Genomic DNA, 20,378 nt, shown 5'->3' on the forward strand with positions numbered 1-20,378 from the left:
CGACTCCGAGAAAGCCAAGTCAGCTCCAGAAGTTGGCGAGTCGACTCCAGGTCAAGACGAGTCGACTCCCAGTCTAAGAGGCTACTTTAATTCAAATCCGAAATAGTTGCCGAGTCGACTCCACAAAAGCATGAGTCGACTCCCGCTACAGCCGAGTCGACTCCTGATCGCGCGAGTCGACTCCAACCCACCAACGGACATATTGTCAGGGTGTACAGAGTGTGCAGAACGGGCAGAAAAAGCTCTCTAACGGCTAGTTTCCGTGGGGGTTGGTTTAAATAGCCACAGAGGACTGTAGCAAAGAAGGGAACAACCATTCCACTCCAAGTAATCAAGCTTTCAATCTCTGTAACTTGTTCTTCAACGAAAAAGAGGGAAGAGCAGCATTAACTGCATCCACCTACTTCTTCCCAACATTGAAAGAGCCTCCTCCTGCATTCAAGTCGACTACACATTCAAGAGGAGACCCGAAGTTCAAGAAGCCCTTCCTCTTCTCCAACTTAAAAGCGTTTGAGGGCTCTTAACTTCGTTATTGTTCATATTGCCATTTATCTGCTTTTGAGAAGCTGTATTTTTCTGTTTGTTCTTTTCATCTACACATTGTCTTTGCTTGGTTCAATCGGGGGATTGAATCAAGGGTATAGAGGTTGGTTGGTGAGCCGAGTGTAAAACCAACGTGTAAGGGTTCGATTGTGATCCCGAAAAAACAATCGGGGTTGGTTCTAGTCGGTGAGCCTGGGAAAACCGACCGAGTTCGTTGTGAGCTCGTAAAACAACAAGTTTGGTTGTGAGCTTGGAAAACAACCGGCTGTAATCCAAGGGGTTATAGTGAATTCCCAAGTGAGACTTGGGGAGTGGACGTAGGAGCAAGGGTTAGCTCCGAACCACTATAAAACTTGGTGTTTGTGATTGATTGTCTCTCTTTCTCTTACTCTCATATCACTCACAGCACATAGCAATTAATCGAACAACTTGCAATAGCTTTAATTAGTCATCCACATCGTTTTAAATTGTAAGATTATTTTAAAACCCAATTCACCCCCCCTCTTGGGTTGTCTATCTGGGCAACAAGTGGTATCAGAGCCTAAACTCTTCCACCCAAGAGTAAAAGATCGAAATGACAACCCCATTTGGATCTTTCCACATTGAGGGTCAGTCCACCCAAAGACCCCCATTCTTTAATGGATCCGACTACTCATATTGGAAGGCTAGGATGAGAATATTCATCCAAGCCCAAGACTATGAGATGTGGACCATTGTAGTAAATGGGCCATACATCCCATCCATATATGTAGAGGGTGTCACGGTACCCAAACTAGAAAAGGATTGGGATGAACATGACATGAGAAAGGCACAACTAAACTCTAAAGCTATGAATGTGCTTTATTGTGCCTTAGATAGAAATGAATTCAATAGGGTCTCAACTTGCAATTCTGCAAAAGAGATTTGGGACAGACTTGAAGTGACCCATGAGGGCACGAATCAAGTCAAAGAATCCAAAATAAATATTTTGGTTCATAAGTATGAACTATTTAAAATGGATTCTAATGAAACAATCACATGCATGTTCACTAGGTTTACTGACATTGTCAATAGCCTAAAAAGCCTTGGCAAGAACTATACTAACAGTGAGCTTGTCAGGAAAATCCTTCGTTGTCTACCAAGGTCATGGGAAGCTAAAGTGACGGCAATCCAAGAAGCCAAGAACTTGAACAAGTTACCACTTGAGGAGCTTCTTGGATCCCTAATGACGCACGAGCTAACCATGAAGCAACACAACGAGGAAGAGTCCTCCCATAAGAAAAAGATAATAGCTCTTAAATCTACTTCATCTAACAAGGACTTGTCTTGCAGTAGCAGCAGTGAAGAAGAAGAACATGAGGAAGATGATGGTGAGGCTCTTCTTGTGCGCAAATTCAGAAAATTCATCAACCACAAGAAGTCCTATCATCAAAGGAGAGGCCCCTCAAATTTCTACCGCAAGGACAAAGGTAAGGAAAGGGAAAATGAGGGGATTGGCTGCTATGAGTGTAAAAAACCGGGACACATCAGAGCTGAGTGTCCCTTACTAAAGAAGGGCAACAAGTACAAGAAGAAGAAAGCCCTCGTCACCACCTTATCGGACTCCGACGCATCATCTTCATCATCGGATGAAGAACAAGAAGAAAAGGCCAATTTGTGCTTCATGGCCAATGAAAATGAGGTAACATCTGAATCACATCTCGATTTTTCTTTTGATGAACTTTATGATGCATTCAATGAATTAATGATAGAATATAAGGCCATAAATCTTAAGAATAAAGAACTAAAAATAGCTAAACAATCATACATACTTAAATGCGATAAATTAGTTAAGGATAAGGACTGTATCACCATAGAAAATCTAGAACTTAAGACAAGCAACCAACTCTTAATTAAGAAAACTAACACCTTAAGTAAAGATAACGAAGAACTAACTAAGGAATTTTCAGAACTTAAAAACCATAAACAAATCTTAAACAAGGATCTCACAAAAGAACTAAATGATCTAAAAGCAGAAAATCAAACACTAACTAAAGAACTTAACAAATACAAACCTTTGGTTGAAAAATTTACATATAGTTCTGAAAAGTTAAATATGATACTAAATAGTCAACGAGCAGTATTTAATAAAGCGGGTTTAGGATATAAACCAAGAAATAAACAAAAACTTCTTAGTAACTTCTTTGTTAAAGCTGGGGAAAGTAAAACTAAGAAAATAACCTGCTTTTGTTGTGGAACTATAGGTCATAAAGCAAATGTGTGTAATTTTAGGAAAGGTAAAACAAAAAGAAAAATTAAAAGGGTATGGGTTCCAAAAGGAACCAACTTGACTAACCATGAAGGACCCAAGAAAACTTGGGTACCTAAGATGATATGATTTGCTTGTGTAGGAGTGTCTTGCAGCCAAGGTCAACAAAAACTGCTGGTATTTGGATAGTGGCTGCTCAAGACACATGACGGGTGACAAGGATCAATTTTTCACCCTTGAAACTAAGAAGGGAGGTGCTGTGACTTTTGGAGACAACAACCAAGGTCACATCATTGGTATTGGTAAAGTTCAAATTACCCCTTCTACTTTTATTGATAATGTTAGATATGTTGATGGTCTTAAGCATAACTTATTAAGCATTAGTCAATTATGTGATAAAGGGTATGATGTTATGTTTAAACCATCACTATGCATTATAACAAACCCTAATGACAATAGTTTAGTTTTTAAAGGAATTAGACGTGGGAATGTGTATGTTGTAGACCTTGAAGATCTTGCCAAACATAACCAATGTCTAGTTGTTAATGAAACTAAGGATAATGATGCTAGCTGGTTATGGCACCGTAAGTTAGGTCATGCAAGCATGGACACAATAACTAAACTAGTTAAAAGAGATTCCGTGATAGGTTTGCCAAAATTAAAATTTGAGAAGAACAAAATATGTGAAGCATGTCAATTTGGCAAACAATCTAGAAACTCATTTAAATCCATAAAATGTGTCTCTACATCTAGACCTCTAGAATTATTACACATGGACCTATTCGGACCAACTAGAACCACTAGCCTAGGTGGAAATAAATATGGTCTAGTTATTGTAGATGACTATTCTAGATACACTTGGGTTATGTTCTTAGCACATAAAGATCAAGCTTTTTCAGTATTTAAAAAGTTTCATAAGGAAGTAACTAATGCTAGAGATACTTCAGTAATAGCCATTAGAAGTGACCATGGTACCGAATTCGAAAATCAGTCATTTGATGAGTTTTGTAGTAAAAAGAGGATAACCCATAATTTTTCTGCACCTAGGACACCACAACAAAATGGAGTTGTGGAGAGGAAAAATAGAACTCTAGAGGAAATGGCTAGAACTATGTTATGTGAAAGTAACCTCCCTAAGTACTTTTGGGGAGAAGCCATTAATACTTCTTGTCATATATTAAATAGAGTTCTATTGAGACCCATCATAAAGAAAACACCTTATGAACTTTGGAAAAACAGAAAACCAAAAGTTAATTACTTTCATGTTTTTGGATGTAGGTATTTTGTTCATAATAATGGAAAAGATAATCTAGGTAAATTTGACTCTAAATCTGATGAGGGAATATTCTTAGGTTACTCTACAACTAGTAAAGCCTATAGAGTCTTTAATAAAAGAACCTTAGTTATAGAAGAATCTATACATGTTGTATTTGATGATTCTAGTGACATCTCCTCTAGTAAGAAAGTTAACTTTGATGATGATGCTGAAATTCTTGAAGAAAAGATAGATGAGATGACATTACAAGATGATAATCAAAAATTGATTGAAGGAGCATCATCAAGCCAAGAGGCTATTGTGAATCATGGGCTAACTAAAGCTTGGAGGTATGCTCACGGGCATCCTATGGAACTAATTCTAGATGATCCATCTCAACCGGTTAGGACTAGAGCATCTCTTAGGAATTTAAATAACCATCTAGCTTTCGTCTCACACTTTGAGCCCAAACATATAGAAGAAGCCGAAAATGATGTAAATTGGATAAATGCAATGCAAGAAGAATTAAACCAATTTACTAGAAACAAGGTATGGAATCTAGTAGAGAGACCTTCTGAATATCCGATTATAGGTACTAAATGGATTTATAAAAATAAACTTGATGAAAATGGAATTGTTATAAGGAATAAGGCTAGACTAGTAGCAAAGGGTTATAATCAAGAAGAAGGTATAGATTTTGATGAAACCTTTGCTCCTGTAGCTAGACTTGAGGCTATTAGATTATTATTAGCATATGCATGCTCTAAGGATTTCAAACTATTTCAAATGGATGTAAAAAGTGCATTTTTAAATGGGTATATAAATGAGGAGGTATATGTAGAACAACCTCCTGGTTTTGAAAATCATCAATACCCTAATCATGTATATAAACTGAACAAAGCACTTTATGGTTTAAAACAAGCACCTAGAGCATGGTATGAGAGGCTTAGCAAATTCCTACTAGAACATGAGTTCTCTAGGGGTAATGTAGATACAACACTATTTCTGAAAAAGAAAAACCAAGATATGCTACTAGTACAGATTTATGTTGATGATATCATTTTCGGTGCTACTAACAATCGCCTCTGCGAAGAATTTGCTGATTTGATACAGAGTGAATTTGAGATGAGCATGATGGGAGAGCTGAACTACTTCCTCGGGCTTCAAATCAAACAGTCTGAAGGAGGCATCTTCATCAATCAAGCCAAATATATCAAGGAAATGCTCAAGAAGTTTGATATGGAGGGAAACAAGTCAATCAGCACCCCCATGAGCTCATCATGCAAATTAGACCAAGATGAATCAGGTAAATCTGTAGATCAGAAACTGTATAGAGGTATGATAGGATCTTTATTGTATCTTACTGCAAGTAGACCTGATATTATGTTTAGTGTCTGCATGTATGCTAGATATCAGGCTAATCCTAAGGAATCACATCTAGTTGCAGTTAAGAAAATTTTTAAATACTTAATAGGAACTAAGAATATAGGGTTATGGTACTCTAAAGAATCTAGCCTAAACTTAATAGGATACACAGATTCAGACTTCGCTGGATGTAAGCTTGATAGAAAAAGTACCAGCGGGTCTTGTCAATTTCTAGGAGAAAACCTAATCTCATGGTTTAGCAAGAAACAAAACTCGGTTGCATTATCTACTGCTGAAGCTGAATATGTTGCAGCCGGGAGTTGTTGTGCTCAAATCTTGTGGATCAAACAACAATTAGAAGATTATGGCATTAGACAAGATAAAATACCTATTAACTGTGATAATACAAGTGCCATTAATCTAACTAAAAATCCAATTCAGCATTCAAGAACTAAACACATTGAGATAAGACATCACTTCATAAGAGATCATGTACTGAATGGTGATGTGACACTACAATTTGTTTGTACTGATGATCAATTAGCAGACATTTTTACAAAACCCCTAAGTGAAGAGAGGTTTAGTGTGCTTAGGAGGGGATTAGGAGTGATTGATCCATCCTAGTGGTAGTTTCCACTAGATTCGTTGATTTTGATGATTAGATTGTGGTTAAAATAGAGTTTCTTTTCAATGATCATCAAATCAGATCATAATTTAGTGATTTTCCCTCATTCGGCACGAACATAACATGATTTTTAGGTGCGTGCCAAAGTTAGAGACGACTCGAGTAAGTTTCAGAGTCGGCTCCTAAGGGGGAGTCGACTCGCGCATTTGCGGGAGTCGACTCGCAAAGATGGCAGCAGAGGGGGAGTCGACTCTCATATAGTCGGGAGTCGACTCGAGGTCTACAGGCGCATAAGGAGAGTCGACTCGCGCATATTCTGGAGTCGACTCGAGGTCGAGTCGACTCGCGACTCAGTGGAGTCGACTCGCAGTCGGGATCCGACTTTTTAACCCTAACTTTGTCGTTTCGAAAACACTTCTTTCTCAGCCGCCACTGTTCACAAGCCCTAGAGCCGACTCCTATGTCGTCCCCGGTCGTCCCAAAGGCCTTTTCCCGTCGATTTTTCACTGTCCCTTAGGGTTTTCCTCCCTTCCTAGGTCGTCCCCGGTCGTTCCCAAGCCTTCTCCATCGACCTTTCACCATCCTTTAGGTTTTCATCTCGTTCTAGGTCATTATGCCGCGTAAAACCGTAGTCCGGAAGAGGTCCCGACCCGAGGCCGGTCCCGAGAGGCGCTCCAAGGCTCGGCACGATCCCGCGAGGCCACAACCTCCGGCTCGTTCCCCGCCAAGGGCGGTTCCCGCGAGGCCATTAGCCGGGAAGGCCGTCACCACCGGGAGATATGTCGACTTCGACTATCTCTCCCGGGAAGGGTTCACTATAAGTGATAGACTTAGGGCCCAGGGCTTAGAGTACTTCCTCACCTTAGATCTCCCCACATATCCAGGGCTCATTAGAGAGTTTTACGGTACCGTCCATCGGAGAGATGGGGGTATCGAGGGCACGGTAGCCGGTGTCCCTCTGTTCATTACGGAGGATCTTATTGCCCACATCCTCCACCTTCCACTAGTAGGGGTGGCTCCCACACATCCCGAGGACAGGGTTGAGGCCCTTACGGCCGTTCTAGGGCATCCACCCCAGTCATCCTTAGATGAGGTATCCGCTAGCTCACTTCCGATTGAGATGCGGATCCTCCTAAGTATATTGTCTAGGTCCATCTTCCCTAAGACCGGGAGATTTGACTTTGTATCTGAGAGAGACCTAGCTCTCATGTTCTACATGCTTCATGACACCCCAATCAACTTCCCCAAACTCATATATCGATACATGTGTGAGCCACTAGACAGACCTAGGCTCACTTTGCCCTACGGTATGGTCTTCACCTTGTTATTTAGGGAGTACGAGATTCCTATCCCTGAGGGGGAACCCTTTCGTGCATTGCGATGGACTGATCGCACGCGTGCAGGGACCCTACACAGGATGGGGTTTCGGAAGAGAGAGGGGACATGGGTTAGGAAGTCTTCCATCACCACACAGACCACCAGACCTTCCCCCAGTCCTGAGCCAGACTCTGACCTTCCCGACTTACCAGACTTTCCATCCACTTCTGCTCCTACCACCTCCGCCGGACCCTCCTCCTCGGCTCCACCATCCATGGAGGTCCGCATCGCTCCTGAGCAGCTCCGGGAGCTGCGGCAGGAGATAGTCCAAGATCTGAGGGATGAGTTGCTTCGGGAGCTCCGAGGTTCGGTGCCTGCTCCCTCTCCCGCTCCATCTTCAGCGTTGGTCCCTTCCCTGACGGCCGTGACTGACATGACGGCTCATGTGCGGGAAGAGATCTACAACATGAGGACTTTGCTCCAGGCCCAGTTTCATAGCATAAGTGAGGTCACGAGCACTACTCGACAGATGAGGGAGGACATCGGTCGTGACATGCACACCACTACCGAGGGGGCCGAGCGCTTGTCGAATGTGCTCATCGACAAGCTGGACGCACTTCAGACGTCGGTGACTGAGCTCTCTACTACACATAGCAGAGCCACTTCGTCCATTATCACTCAGCTCGGGCATGTTACAGATGCAGTCACCCTCCTCATGGAGCAGAGCAGATTGAGAGGAGGAGCTACATCCTCGAGAGGAGGAGCCACGTCCTCAAGAGGAGGAGATACATCCTCGAGAGGAGGAGCCACGTCCTCGAGAGGAGGAGATACATCTTCGAGAGGAGGAGCTACATCCTCGAGGAGACCATAGCTACTTTTTGTGTTTTGTTTTGACTGTATTGTTTTGCCTTATTTTTTGTACTCTCAAATGTATTTACATGCAAATCAATACAATGAGTAGCCATATTTTTTTCAATTCTGTGCCATTTGATGATTGATTGGTTGTGCCATTGATTGTGTGTGCTTACCTTCTTTTTGATACGATGACAAAAAGGGGGAGAAATATGTATAAAATATGTAAAAGGAATCAATGAAAATAAAAAAAAACTGTTAAAACACACAAAATTTGTTCTAAGTGGATTTGGTACCTCGAGGCTCATTATCTCTCTTTTGGGGCTCCTAATGGAGTAATCTCCAGAATCTATTCAAGGGATATTCGGAGATTAGCTGAATCCTACTTGTTGCTGGTGGTCCAAACCGAGAACGATTGGCACAGCGGTGTGAACGGGGTTCCCTTTGAGTTGCTTTGGTTGCGCTCCGCCCTCCGCCGTGAAACCTGCAAGCAAGCCTCGCACCACCACCGGGGTAGTGGGGGCCCTCCGACGATCAAGTCAGAGGAGATCGAAGGAGAAGGAGAAGGAGAAGGTAGCAGGTGAGATGATACTCTGGAAGATATATCTTACCCTCCCCCTTCCCCCCCAGCCTCATATATATCAGGCTGGGGGGTTTTTCCGGGGATTCGTCATCGTGTGGCACGATGGGGCTGCCACTGACATGGCCGTTACAGGGCGTCGTGGGGCAGCGCTGGGTACGGCCATGGCAGGGCATAGTGGAGCTCCGCTTTGTACGGCTGTTACAGGGGATCGTGGGGCAGCGCCGGATACGGCCGTTGCAGGGAGTAGTGGAACAGGGGGCCGCGGCGTGCCTCAGAGGAACAGTCTGTTGTTGTCGAGAGATTGCCGACTCGGGGTCGGATTGCTGGATCAAGGGGCAGCCGACTCGGGGTCGGGCTGCGGAGCCGAAGATATCCGACCCGAGGTCGGATTGCTGGACCAAGGGGCAGCCGACTCGGGGTCGGGCTGCGGAGCCGAAGATATCCGACCCGAGGTCGGATTGCTGGATCAAGGGGCAGCCGTAGTCTTCCTGGGCGCGCGTGCCGGTCACGTGGGGCATGGTGGCTAAGTTCCCCCGTAACAGTAGCCCCCCACTCCCGAGCCTGGAACCAGGAGGGGAACGGGTGAAGGGAGTGATGCTTCGAGATTGCCGCCATCCCTCGGAAAGGCGCGCGCGCTCCGAGCTTCCCGCCTTCTTTATGGCGTATGGCAGTTGTCGCTGATCTGGCGGTCTGCGGATTTCGGCGGACATCCTTCCTCTTTTTAACTCTCGGTAGCGCCTCGCCGACTCCTGACTCTTGAAGTTCCTCCGGCGCTAGGCCAGGCATCCGAGGGTTAGGCCTCAGGAAATTCTTCCGGCGCTAGGCCAGGCATCCGAGGGTTAGGCCTCAGGAAATTCTTCCGGCGCTAGGCCAGGCATCCGAGGGTTAGGCCTCAGGAAATTCTTCCGGCGCTAGGCCAGGCATCCGAGGGTTAGGCCTCAGGAGATTCTTCCGGCGCTAGGCCAGGCATCCGAGGGTTAGGCCTCAGGAAATTCTTCCGGCGCTAGGCCAGGCATCCGAGGGTTAGGCCTCAGGAAATTCTTCCGGCGCTAGGCCAGGCATCCGAGGGTTAGGCCTCAGGAAATTCTTCCGGCGCTAGGCCAGGCATCCGAGGATTAGGCCTCAGGAAATTCTTCCGGCACTAGGCCAAGCATCCGAGGGTTAGGCCTCAGGAAATTCTTCCGGCGCTAGGCCAGGCATCCGAGGGTTAGGCCTCAGGAAATTCTTCCGGCGCTAGGCCAGGCATCCGAGGGTTAGGCCTCAGGAAATTCTTCCGGCGCTAGGCCAGGCATCCGAGGGTTAGGCCTCAGGAGATTCTTCCGGCGCTAGGCCAGGCATCCGAGGGTTAGGCCTCAGGAAATTCTTCCGGCGCTAGGCCAGGCATCCGAGGGTTAGGCCTCAGAAAATTCTTCCGGCGCTAGGCCAGGCTTCCGAGGGTTAGGCCTCAGGAAATTCTTCCGGCACTAGGCCAAGCATCCGAGGGTTAGGCCTCAGGAAATTCTTCCGGCGCTAGGCCAGGCATCCGAGGGTTAGGCCTCAGGAAATTCCGCTCGTTGGTCGGCCAAGGCTGGCGCAAGCCGAGGCGACCGGTCGGGGCTTCAGGCTAGTCTGCCCCCGGGATGGTCATCGGGTTAGCCTGGCATCCGAGGGCCGAGCCTCGGAGAATTCCGCTCATTGGTCGGCCAAGGCTGGCGCAAGCCGAGGCGACCGGTCGGGGCTTCAGGCTAGTCTGCTCCCGGGATGATCATCGGGTTAGCCTGGCATCCGAGGGCCGAGCCTCGAGAAATTTCACTCGTTGGTCGGCCAAGGTTGGCGCAAGCCGAGGTGACCGGTCGGGACTTCAGGCTAGTCTGCTCCCGGGATGATCATCGGGTTAGCCTGGCATCCGAGGGCCGAGCCTCGGGAAATTCCGCTCGTTGGTCGGCCAAGGCTGGCGCAAGCCAAGGCGACCGGTCGGGGCTTCAGGCTAGTCTGCTCCCGGGATGATCATCGGGTTAGCCTGGCATCCGAGGGCTGAGCCTCGGGAAATTCCACTCGTTGGTCGGCCAAGGCTGGCGCAAGCCGAGGCGACCGGTCGGGGCTTCAGGCTAGTCTGCTCCCGGGATGATCATCGGGTTAGCCTGGCATCCGAGGGCCGAGCCTCGGAAAATTCCGCTCGTTGGTCGGCCAAGGCTGGCGCAAGCCGAGGCGACCGGTCGGGGCTTCAGGCTAGTCTGCTCCCGGGATGATCATCGGGTTAGCCTGGCATCCGAGGGCCGAGCCTCGGAAAATTCCGCTCGTTGGTCGGCCAAGGCTGGCGCAAGCCGAGGCGACCGGTCGGGGCTTCAGGCTAGTCTGCTCCCGGGATGATCATCGGGTTAGCCTGGCATCCGAGGGCCGAGCCTCGGGAAATTCCACTCGTTGGTCGGCCAAGGTTGGCGCAAGCCGAGGTGACCGGTCGGGACTTCAGGCTAGTCTGCTCCCGGGATGATCATCGGGTTAGCCTGGCATCCGAGGGCCGAGCCTCGGGAAATTCCGCTCGTTGGTCGGCCAAGGCTGGCGCAAGCCAAGGCGACCGGTCGGGGCTTCAGGCTAGTCTGCTCCCGGGATGATCATCGGGTTAGCCTGGCATCCGAGGGCTGAGCCTCGGGAAATTCCACTCGTTGGTCGGCCAAGGCTGGCGCAAGCCGAGGCGACCGGTCGGGGCTTCAGGCTAGTCTGCTCCCGGGATGATCATCGGGTTAGCCTGGCATCCGAGGGCCGAGCCTCGGAAAATTCCGCTCGTTGGTCGGCCAAGGCTGGCGCAAGCCGAGGCGACCGGTCGGGGCTTCAGGCTAGTCTGCTCCCGGGATGATCATCGGGTTAGCCTGGCATCCGAGGGCCGAGCCTCGGAAAATTCCGCTCGTTGGTCGGCCAAGGCTGGCGCAAGCCGAGGCGACCGGTCGGGGCTTCAGGCTAGTCTGCTCCCGGGATGATCATCGGGTTAGCCTGGCATCCGAGGGCTGAGCCTCGGGGAATTCCGCTCATTGGTCGCGCGCCTATCACTTGCCGCTCGACGGGGTTTCTCCGTGGCCAGCTGCGATCGTATTTCTCCTCCTCTCGACGCGTCGCCTGGGGAACACCAGAAGGCTATTAAACGCTAATTGAGGCGTTACCTGGGAAATCGGATCGGCCAGTTGCTGCTTGCGCGGAGTGCCAGTTAAGCGGCCGCGATACGCGCGTTCTTCGAGGCGGATGCGGCCTGGGCGCGTGCGGAGATACGTGTGCCGTGGGATACACGCCGCCCGGAGTGTCCTGCATAAAGAATGCAATTAAGGAGAACGACGCTTAGGACTTCTGCGGGCTTCTTCCCTTTGAGGGTCGCTAGGAAACATTGCCGTGCGGTCGGTTGGTCGCCTCGGACCTCCTCGATCCCGACCGCCGTGGGGAACCGCATGAGCAAGTGGTACGTAGAGACCACCGCGCGAAGGGCGTTCAGTCCGGGTCGTCCGAGGATGGCGTTGTAGGCCGAGGGAACACGGACGACCAAGAACCCGAGTCGCACCGTGGCTTCTGCGGGTGCGACGCCCGCAGTCACAGGCAGCTCAACGACACCTTCCGCCGGGACAGCGTCACCGGTGAATCCTATGAGGGGGGTGGATATTTTGTGCAACAATTGTCTGGACAAGCCCATCTTTTGGAAGGCCTCGTAAAACAAGATATCAGCTGAGCTTCCACTATCCACAAGAACACGCCTTACGTCATAGTTTGCCATAGTGAGGGAGATCACCATGGCGTTATCGTGGGGGGTCTGAACCCCCTTTACATCCTCATCACAAAAGGTGATTACATTGCCTACCCTCTGCCTCTTTGCGACGGCCGCCCCTGACGCTTCCGTCGAGCCCCCTGAGTTCGTCACGGGCCGGGGGCAGCCCCCAGTGATAGTGTGGATCACGCCCGCAACGGGTCGATTCTACTCCCGAGGCTCCGGAGGGGCCGGGTCGGCCGGACGCGGGTCTGCGGGGGGACGTCGGTCGCTCACATATCGACCGAGACGCCCCCGGCGGATGAGAGCCTCGATCTCGTCCCGAAGCTGGAAGCAGTCCTCGGTGTCGTGGCCGTGGTCTCGGTGGTACTCACAGTACGCCCGGGAGGGCCTCTTCCCAGAGATCCTCCGCATCTGTCTCGGGGCCGGGAGGTCCTCCCGCCCCTTGATCTCCATAAGGATCTGGGCCCGGGGAGTTAGGAGAGGGGTGTACCGGTGAAAACGTCGGGGCGGAGAACGAGGGCGTGGGGCACCGTGGTTCTTCGCCGGCGACGGGCTTCTGCGCCGACGCTGGGGCGTCGGGCTCCTCCTCTGGCGTGCCTCTTTCCGCCTTTTCTTCCCAACCTTTGGAGGGATCTCGGCAGCCTCCTTGCTCCGGTGGGCGGCCGCCTCCTCGGCGTCCGCATACTGGTTCGCCCGGGACAACAGCTCTGGAAAGCTCCGCGGCAGGCGTTTGTCCAGGGAGAAGGTGAGCCTGCCCTTCCGGAAGCCACGCTTCAGGGCTGAAAGAGCTACCTCCTGACTCAGGTTCCGGACCTCCAGCGTAGCCCTGTTGAAGCGGGTAAGATAATCCCGCAGGCTTTCTCCCTCGTTTTGCCGGACGTCAAAGAGGGAGTCGGAGACCAGTCGCCGCCGGCTACTGACGGCGAAATGAGTGATGAAGAGGCGAGTGAACTGGTCGAAAGACCGGATTGAGTCAGCCTCCAGCCCGGCGAACCACGCCCTCGCCGGGCCACGGAGGGTTGCCGGGAAGGCCTTGCAGAGAAGGGGATATGATGCTCCGTGGAGGAGCATAAGGGTCCTGAAACTCTCGACGTGATCCCGCGGGTCTGCCGCCCCGTCATAGGGCTCGATCGCCGGCATTTTGAACCCCGGCGGATTCGGGGTCCGTAGGATCCTCGAGGCGAGCGCCGGCTGGGAGGAGATCTCTAAGTCGGCGAAGGGATCTTTAGAATGGCCCTTCAGAACCTGGAGTTGTCGGTGGAGATCGTCCACCCGCCGGTCCAGGGAGCGCGACCGGTGGGTGGGAGACAAGGAGCGGCGAGAGGGGGGCCGACTGGAGCGCGGGTTCCTCGAGGACTGGGGGGTCTGGGAACGCACCCGGGCCCGCCTCTCGTACCCCGCGCAGCTCCGGTGGGAAGGTCCCGGCAGAATGGAGCGTGCTCGAGAATCCTCCTCGCGCCGGCGCTCCTCCCCATGGGAGAGGAAGGAGCGCGGGTTGAGGAGGACAGGCGAGCGCTCAGGGAGCAGTGGCTCCTGAGCCCGCTGCGGTGCCCGGGACATCGCACCCTGCAGATTCTGCACCGCCTCCGCGAGGGTGCGAACCTGCTGGGCTAGCTGGTCGAACTGGGCGGCTTCGACCGTCTGAATGGGCGATGGGGTGGTGGAGTGTTGCTGAGAGTGTGTTGGAGATGCAGCGGCCTCCCGGCCGGAGGCGCGAGAGGCCCCACGACCAGAAGCATTGGAAGCTCCACGACCACCTCGCCGTGCCATTACGATCGCTCTGAGATCCGGCCCTTCATCCAGCGCCAACTGTTGCTGGTGGTCCAAACCGAGAACGATTGGCACAGCGGTGTGAACGGGGTTCCCTTTGAGTTGCTTTGGTTGCGCTCCGCCCTCCGCCGTGAAACCTACAAGCAAGCCTCGCACCACCACCGGGGTAGTGGGGGCCCTCCGACGATCAAGTCAGAGGAGATCGAAGGAGAAGGAGAAGGAGAAGGTAGCAGGTGAGATGATACTCTGGAAGATATATCTTACCCTTCCCCTTCCCCCCCAGCCTCATATATATCAGGCTGGGGGGTTTTTTCGGGGATTCGTCATCGTGTGGCACGATGGGGCTGCCACTGACATGGCCGTTACAGGGCGTCGTGGGGCAGCGCTGGGTACGGCCATGGAAGGGCATAGTGGAGCTCCGCTTTGTACGGCTGTTACAGGGGATCGTGGGGCAGCGCCGGATACGGCCGTTGCAGGGAGTAGTGGAGCAGGGGGCCGCGGCGTGCCTCAGAGGAACAGTCTGTTGTTGTCGAGAGATTGCCGACTCGGGGTCGGATTGCTGGATCAAGGGGCAGCCGACTCGGGGTCGGGCTGCGGAGCCGAAGATATCCGACCCGAGGTCGGATTGCTGGACCAAGGGGCAGCCGACTCGGGGTCGGGCTGCGGAGCCGAAGATATCCGACCCGAGGTCGGATTGCTGGATCAAGGGGCAGCCGTAGTCTTCCTGGGCGCGCGTGCCGGTCACGTGGGACATGGTGGCTAAGTTCCCCCGTAACACTACTCAAGAACAAATTGACAGATTTTTCCTCTAAAAACAAAAAATTCAGTTCAAAAACTTCAAACCATTAAAAGGAAATTCAGAGAATCAAAACATAGTAGAATGCATATGTTGAGGGGGAGAATCTGAATATTAATCAAGCTAAATCATTAAAGATATATAAGCCAAACAATTGATTGTATAATATGAAGGCTTATATAATTCCAAATGAAAGGGGGAGCTTTAACTCCGAAATTTATTGTTTCACTCCTTTCAAGCTTGGATAAATTGAATTACCAGACATTTGAATTCAATTATGGATTTTATTTCATTGTTTATTGAGCAATTCACTTTACATATACTCAATGTTTCGTCATCATCAAAAAGGGGGAGATTGTGGAGTGATTGATTAAAACCCTATTTGATTTTGATGAGCTCAAAGCATTTGAGTATATCTCTTGTTTACTAATGAATTCAATTAAGTGTTTCAGTGAAAATCTTGTCTAAGTGTCTCTAGACTTAGTTCATAATATTTTGGATAAGTTAAGAAGTCAGCCTGAACCAAAGTCTGAGACTCGAGTCGACTCCAGAGTATCACGAGTCCACTCCAAGCGTATCAAGTTCACTGGCACGGGCTCGAGTCGACTCCGGATAAGTACGAGTCGACTCCGACTTAGAACAGACAGACGAACAGAAAGCATCAACTCAAAATCTGTCAGCGAGTCGACTCCTGAAGTGCGCGAGTCGACTCCGATGTTCACCGAGTCGACTCCAGGGTAGCAAGAGTCGACTCCAAGGAGCCACAGGCAGAAAAGTCAGAGAGCAGTTTTCGGGTCTGAGATTCGAGTCGACTCCAGTGGAACGCGAGTCGACTCCGATGGTTGGCAAGTCGACTTCAAAGAAAGTGAGAGTCGACTCTCAGAGGAACACAAGGAAAAAGTCAGAGAACGTTTTTCGAAATCTGAGATTCGAGTCGACTCCCGCAATACGCGAGTCGACTCCGAGACTCCGCGACCACAAAGAAGACAGAAGACCAATTTACTGTCTCTGAGATTCGAGTCGACTCCCAGACAGCTAGAGTCGACTCCAAGGCAGCTCTACATCAAAAAGACAGAAGACAGTGTTTCGGAAACTGAGAGCCGAGTCGACTCCGGGGAAGTTCGAGTCGACTCCAAGACTGGACGAGGCAAAAGACAGAAGATAGGAAGTTCGGGCTCTGAGCGCCGAGTCGACTCCCAGGATTGTCGAGTCGACTCGAGTGGACCAAATTCAAAAATAGATCCACGGACTCCATGGGATGAGCCGACTCCGAGAAAGCCAAGTCAGCTCCAGAAGTTGGCGAGTCGACTCCAGGTCAAGATGAGTCGACTCCCAGTCTAAGAGGCTACTTTAATTCAAATCCAAAACAGTTGCCGAGTCGACTCCAGAAAAGCATGAGTCGACTCCCGCTACAGCCGAGTCGACTCCTGATCGCGCGAGTCGACTCCAACCCACCTTCGGACACATTGTCAGGGTGTACAGAGTGTGCAGAACGGGCAGAAAAAGCTCTCTAACGGCTAGTTTCCGTGGGGGTTGGTTTAAATAGCCACAGAGGACTGTAGCAAAGAAGGGAACAACCATTCCACTCCAAGTAATCAAGCTTTCAATCTCTGTAACTTGTTCTTCAACGAAAAAGAGGGAAGAGCAGCATTAACTGCATCCACCTACTTCTTTCCAACATTGAAAGAGCCTTCTCCTGCATTCAAGTCGACTACACATTCAAGAGGAGACCCGAAGTTCAAGAAGCCCTTCCTCTTCTCCAACTTAAAAGCGTTTGAGGGCTCTTAACTTCGTTATTGTTCATATTGCCATTTATCTGCTTTTGAGAAGCTGTATTTTTCTGTTTGTTCTTTTCATCTACACATTGTCTTTGCTTGGTTCAATCGGAGGATTGAATCAAGGGTATAGAGGTTGGTTGGTGAGCCGAGTGTAAAACCAACGTGTAAGGGTTCGATTGTGATCCCGGGAAAACAATCGGGGCGGTTCTAGTCGGTGAGCCTGGGAAAACCGACCGAGTTCGTTGTGAGCTCGTAAAACAACAAGTTTGGTTGTGAGCTTGGAAAACAACCGGCTGTAATCCAAGGGGTTATAGTGAATTCCCAAGTGAGACTTGGGGAGTGGACGTAGGAGCAAGGGTTAGCTCCGAACCACTATAAAACTTGGTGTTTGTGATTGATTGTCTCTCTTTCTCTTACTCTCATATCACTCACAGCACATAGCAATTAATCGAACAACTTGCAATAGCTTTAATTAGTCATCCACATCGTTTTAAATTGTAAGATTATTTTAAAACCCAATTCACCCCCCCTCTTGGGTTGTCTATCTGGGCAACAGGATTCTTACAAATTTTGCCTGATATACTGGATTGAATTCATTAGTATAACATAAAATATACTCAAATGCTTTGGTCTCATCAAAATCAAATTGGGGTATTATCAATCACTCCACAATGCGGGATGCTGGGAGACTTCATGGGCTCGGGCGGACGCTGGGATATGGGGTCGCATGCGGGAGATTGCGGATGGATGAAGCCGCGGATGGTGCTGGGAGACGCGTGAGGCGGATGAAATCTGGCTGAGGGGATGCGGGAGATCAGATCACAGATCCACTGCGGGCTTTTGGATCCTCTCGGATGATGAAACTAGGCCCTTAGTGGATCCATCTTGCATTGCCTCCAGATGGCTGCCAAGTGTCGCTCGAGTGAAGTGTACTTGACCAGATTCAATTATGCTTCAGCATGATCAGGTTCGGGGTCATGCATCATCCCAATCTGTACCAAATACGCATCTTAGCTCTAATTTACGATCACCTACATCCAACAAAAATATAATATTAACTCAGCGATTTTATCGTGATATGTTGGCAGTAATACTAATTTAAGCAGCATGTAGATCGCACTTTTGTGCTCTCATCAATGGGTATGAACCCGAACTCGGGGTGCTAGGCACTTCTGTAGGATCAGCCATGGGAGAATATTAAAATTTAATTTTTTTATACATATATTGTGATGAATTTTAAAAGAAAAATATGATTTTTGGATATTAGGTTCTGCGAGGGATTTACGAAATTAATTGGATTTATTGTAGATCGCGTTCGCAAGGTAAGTGATGTAACCTCTTTTCTAGATTTATCGATAAACTATATATATGTTTTACGAATCGAATTATTCGTGATTTCGAATTTGATGAATGGATTTTATGTATATTTTTAGAATATTGTATGACTCTGATTGAACGTATTTGCTTCTGATTTGAATTGTATTTAATTGCTCTAACATTGTGCCTTTCGGCTGGAGCACTAAATATAATGTAAGAAAAGATAATAACTTGAAATAGATTCAGACTTGCAGTCGGGCTATGTTGAGGACCCTGCCAATGGGGGCTAATACGTTGCTACCGCAAGAAGAATAGATGGTGATATGACCCTGCCACAAGAAACATGTGGTCATAGTTCCTGGCTGTTGAGTTGAATCTGATAAAATTGAAAGAAACTAAAATATGAACGATATTTGGTTTTGACACTGCATGTTTTCATGACTGAAATATAAAAAAGAGAACTAATTGAACTTCGACCTGGCCATGTTGAGGACCCGCCAATGAGGGTAGATACGTTGGCAATTAACTATCCTGAAGGACTCACCGCAAGAAGATTAGCCGGTGTTGATGACCTTGCCACAGGAAATATGTGGTTATAGTCCAGGATCGACAAGATAAATTGAATATGTGAAAGAATCTCGAAATTGTGAAAAGAATCTTAAGAATTTAAGAAATATTTGACTTGTATTTTGGAACTGCATATATATCTATTTTCTATATATTATTGCCTGATTTATCTAGTAAGAGTGTTCATTACTTACTGGGCTGTCTAGCTAATTATACAATTTCTTTACTATTTTTACAGATTCGAAGAATTAGCTCGATCCGAAATTTTACATAATGGGAGAGCGACTAGAAGAGCTGAGGGACAAGTTATCTTAGATTGGGATTTATTTAAATTGATATTTTATCTTAGACTATTACTAGACTTGTGAGACATTGTAAGTTGTGTTAGTTAAAGAAATAAAGTTTGCATAATATTAGTTAAAATATTTCCGCTGCCTGATTTAATATTGTGATAAGATGCCTTGCATTCTCGTGGGGAGAGTTTCCTACGGGTGTGCGGCGGTTGGTGCGGACCCTCGGCTCGCGATCTCGGGCCGGGGGCGTGAAACTTTGAATCGATTGAAAGAAAGAAAACCCATGCCAACCTAGATGCTAGAGTAGAGAGAAGAAATATAAGATATAAGGACTAACAACGAAACCCAAAAACCTCAATCTTTGATCAAAAAAAGTCTAATCTTTGAAGAAACTCATCAGCAACAAAAATTGCAAGCAAAGATTGCTTGTTGCCTTGTTGGAACTTGGAAGTGCCCAATATGGTGTGGCTACATCCAGCAACTATGACTCCTTTGTCCACCCGATGATGGACTTCATAATGAAGAGGCTCGAAGTCATCATGATGTAGAAAAGGTTTAGCCAGCTGGGTGGCCTTCAACTCGATAGGGAGGTGAGGGCATTGGTCAATTATGTCTCTGAGATGTCACAGAGACCTATGCAAGACAAATTTGCCCAGGTCTCTCAGATGACGACCATTCTAAACTTCGAAAGGATGTCTGAGAATTTGGACTTCTGGGGAGAAAATGACATAGAATCGACTTCAAACCTAAAACCATTGCTGCTCTGCGGTTGTAAAGTCATAGTTTCATCTGCAAACCATGCTTAAATCGTGTTCAAAGATAAAACAAACAAACAAACAAAAAAAAAAAGCCAGCCTCAACTCAATCCAAAGCATGATCAAAAGCATGAAGAACCCCAAAACTCTCCAGAAAAAACCAAATACAAGAAAAAAGATCCATTCTTTATTATATGAACGCCAAAAAGAAGAACAAAAAAACAACACTGAATGACAAAAATAAGGTGTGAGAACCAAATGCTCTTACTGACCTCAAATGAAACTATTCTCTCCTTCAGCGGCCCCTGGTATCTCATTCCTCCAAATCTAATATATTTGAGAGAAGACAAAGAAAGAAAGCATTAAAAAAACTGGATTTTTAAGACTCTGGCAGCAGAAAGAGGGGGATTCAATCGCTAAAAGATTAATCTGTTGACTGTGGACAATCCAAACAAAACTCGGATCAAAGACTTAGAGAGACAGGTATAAATTTCAATATAAAGGAAGGATTCGGAGGATAAACCTCCGCCATCTGGCGTAACAAACCCTGGTGGCTGGGATTCAGTACTTCAAATATTCAAATAAATGGTGTTTCCCCTTTCCAGCTG

This window comes from Phoenix dactylifera, chromosome 9 (genome assembly GCF_051530095.1).
Source record: "Phoenix dactylifera cultivar Ajwa chromosome 9, Ajwa_hap1_PhDact_Kaust_v1.1, whole genome shotgun sequence".
Taxonomy (NCBI): domain Eukaryota; kingdom Viridiplantae; phylum Streptophyta; class Magnoliopsida; order Arecales; family Arecaceae; genus Phoenix; species Phoenix dactylifera.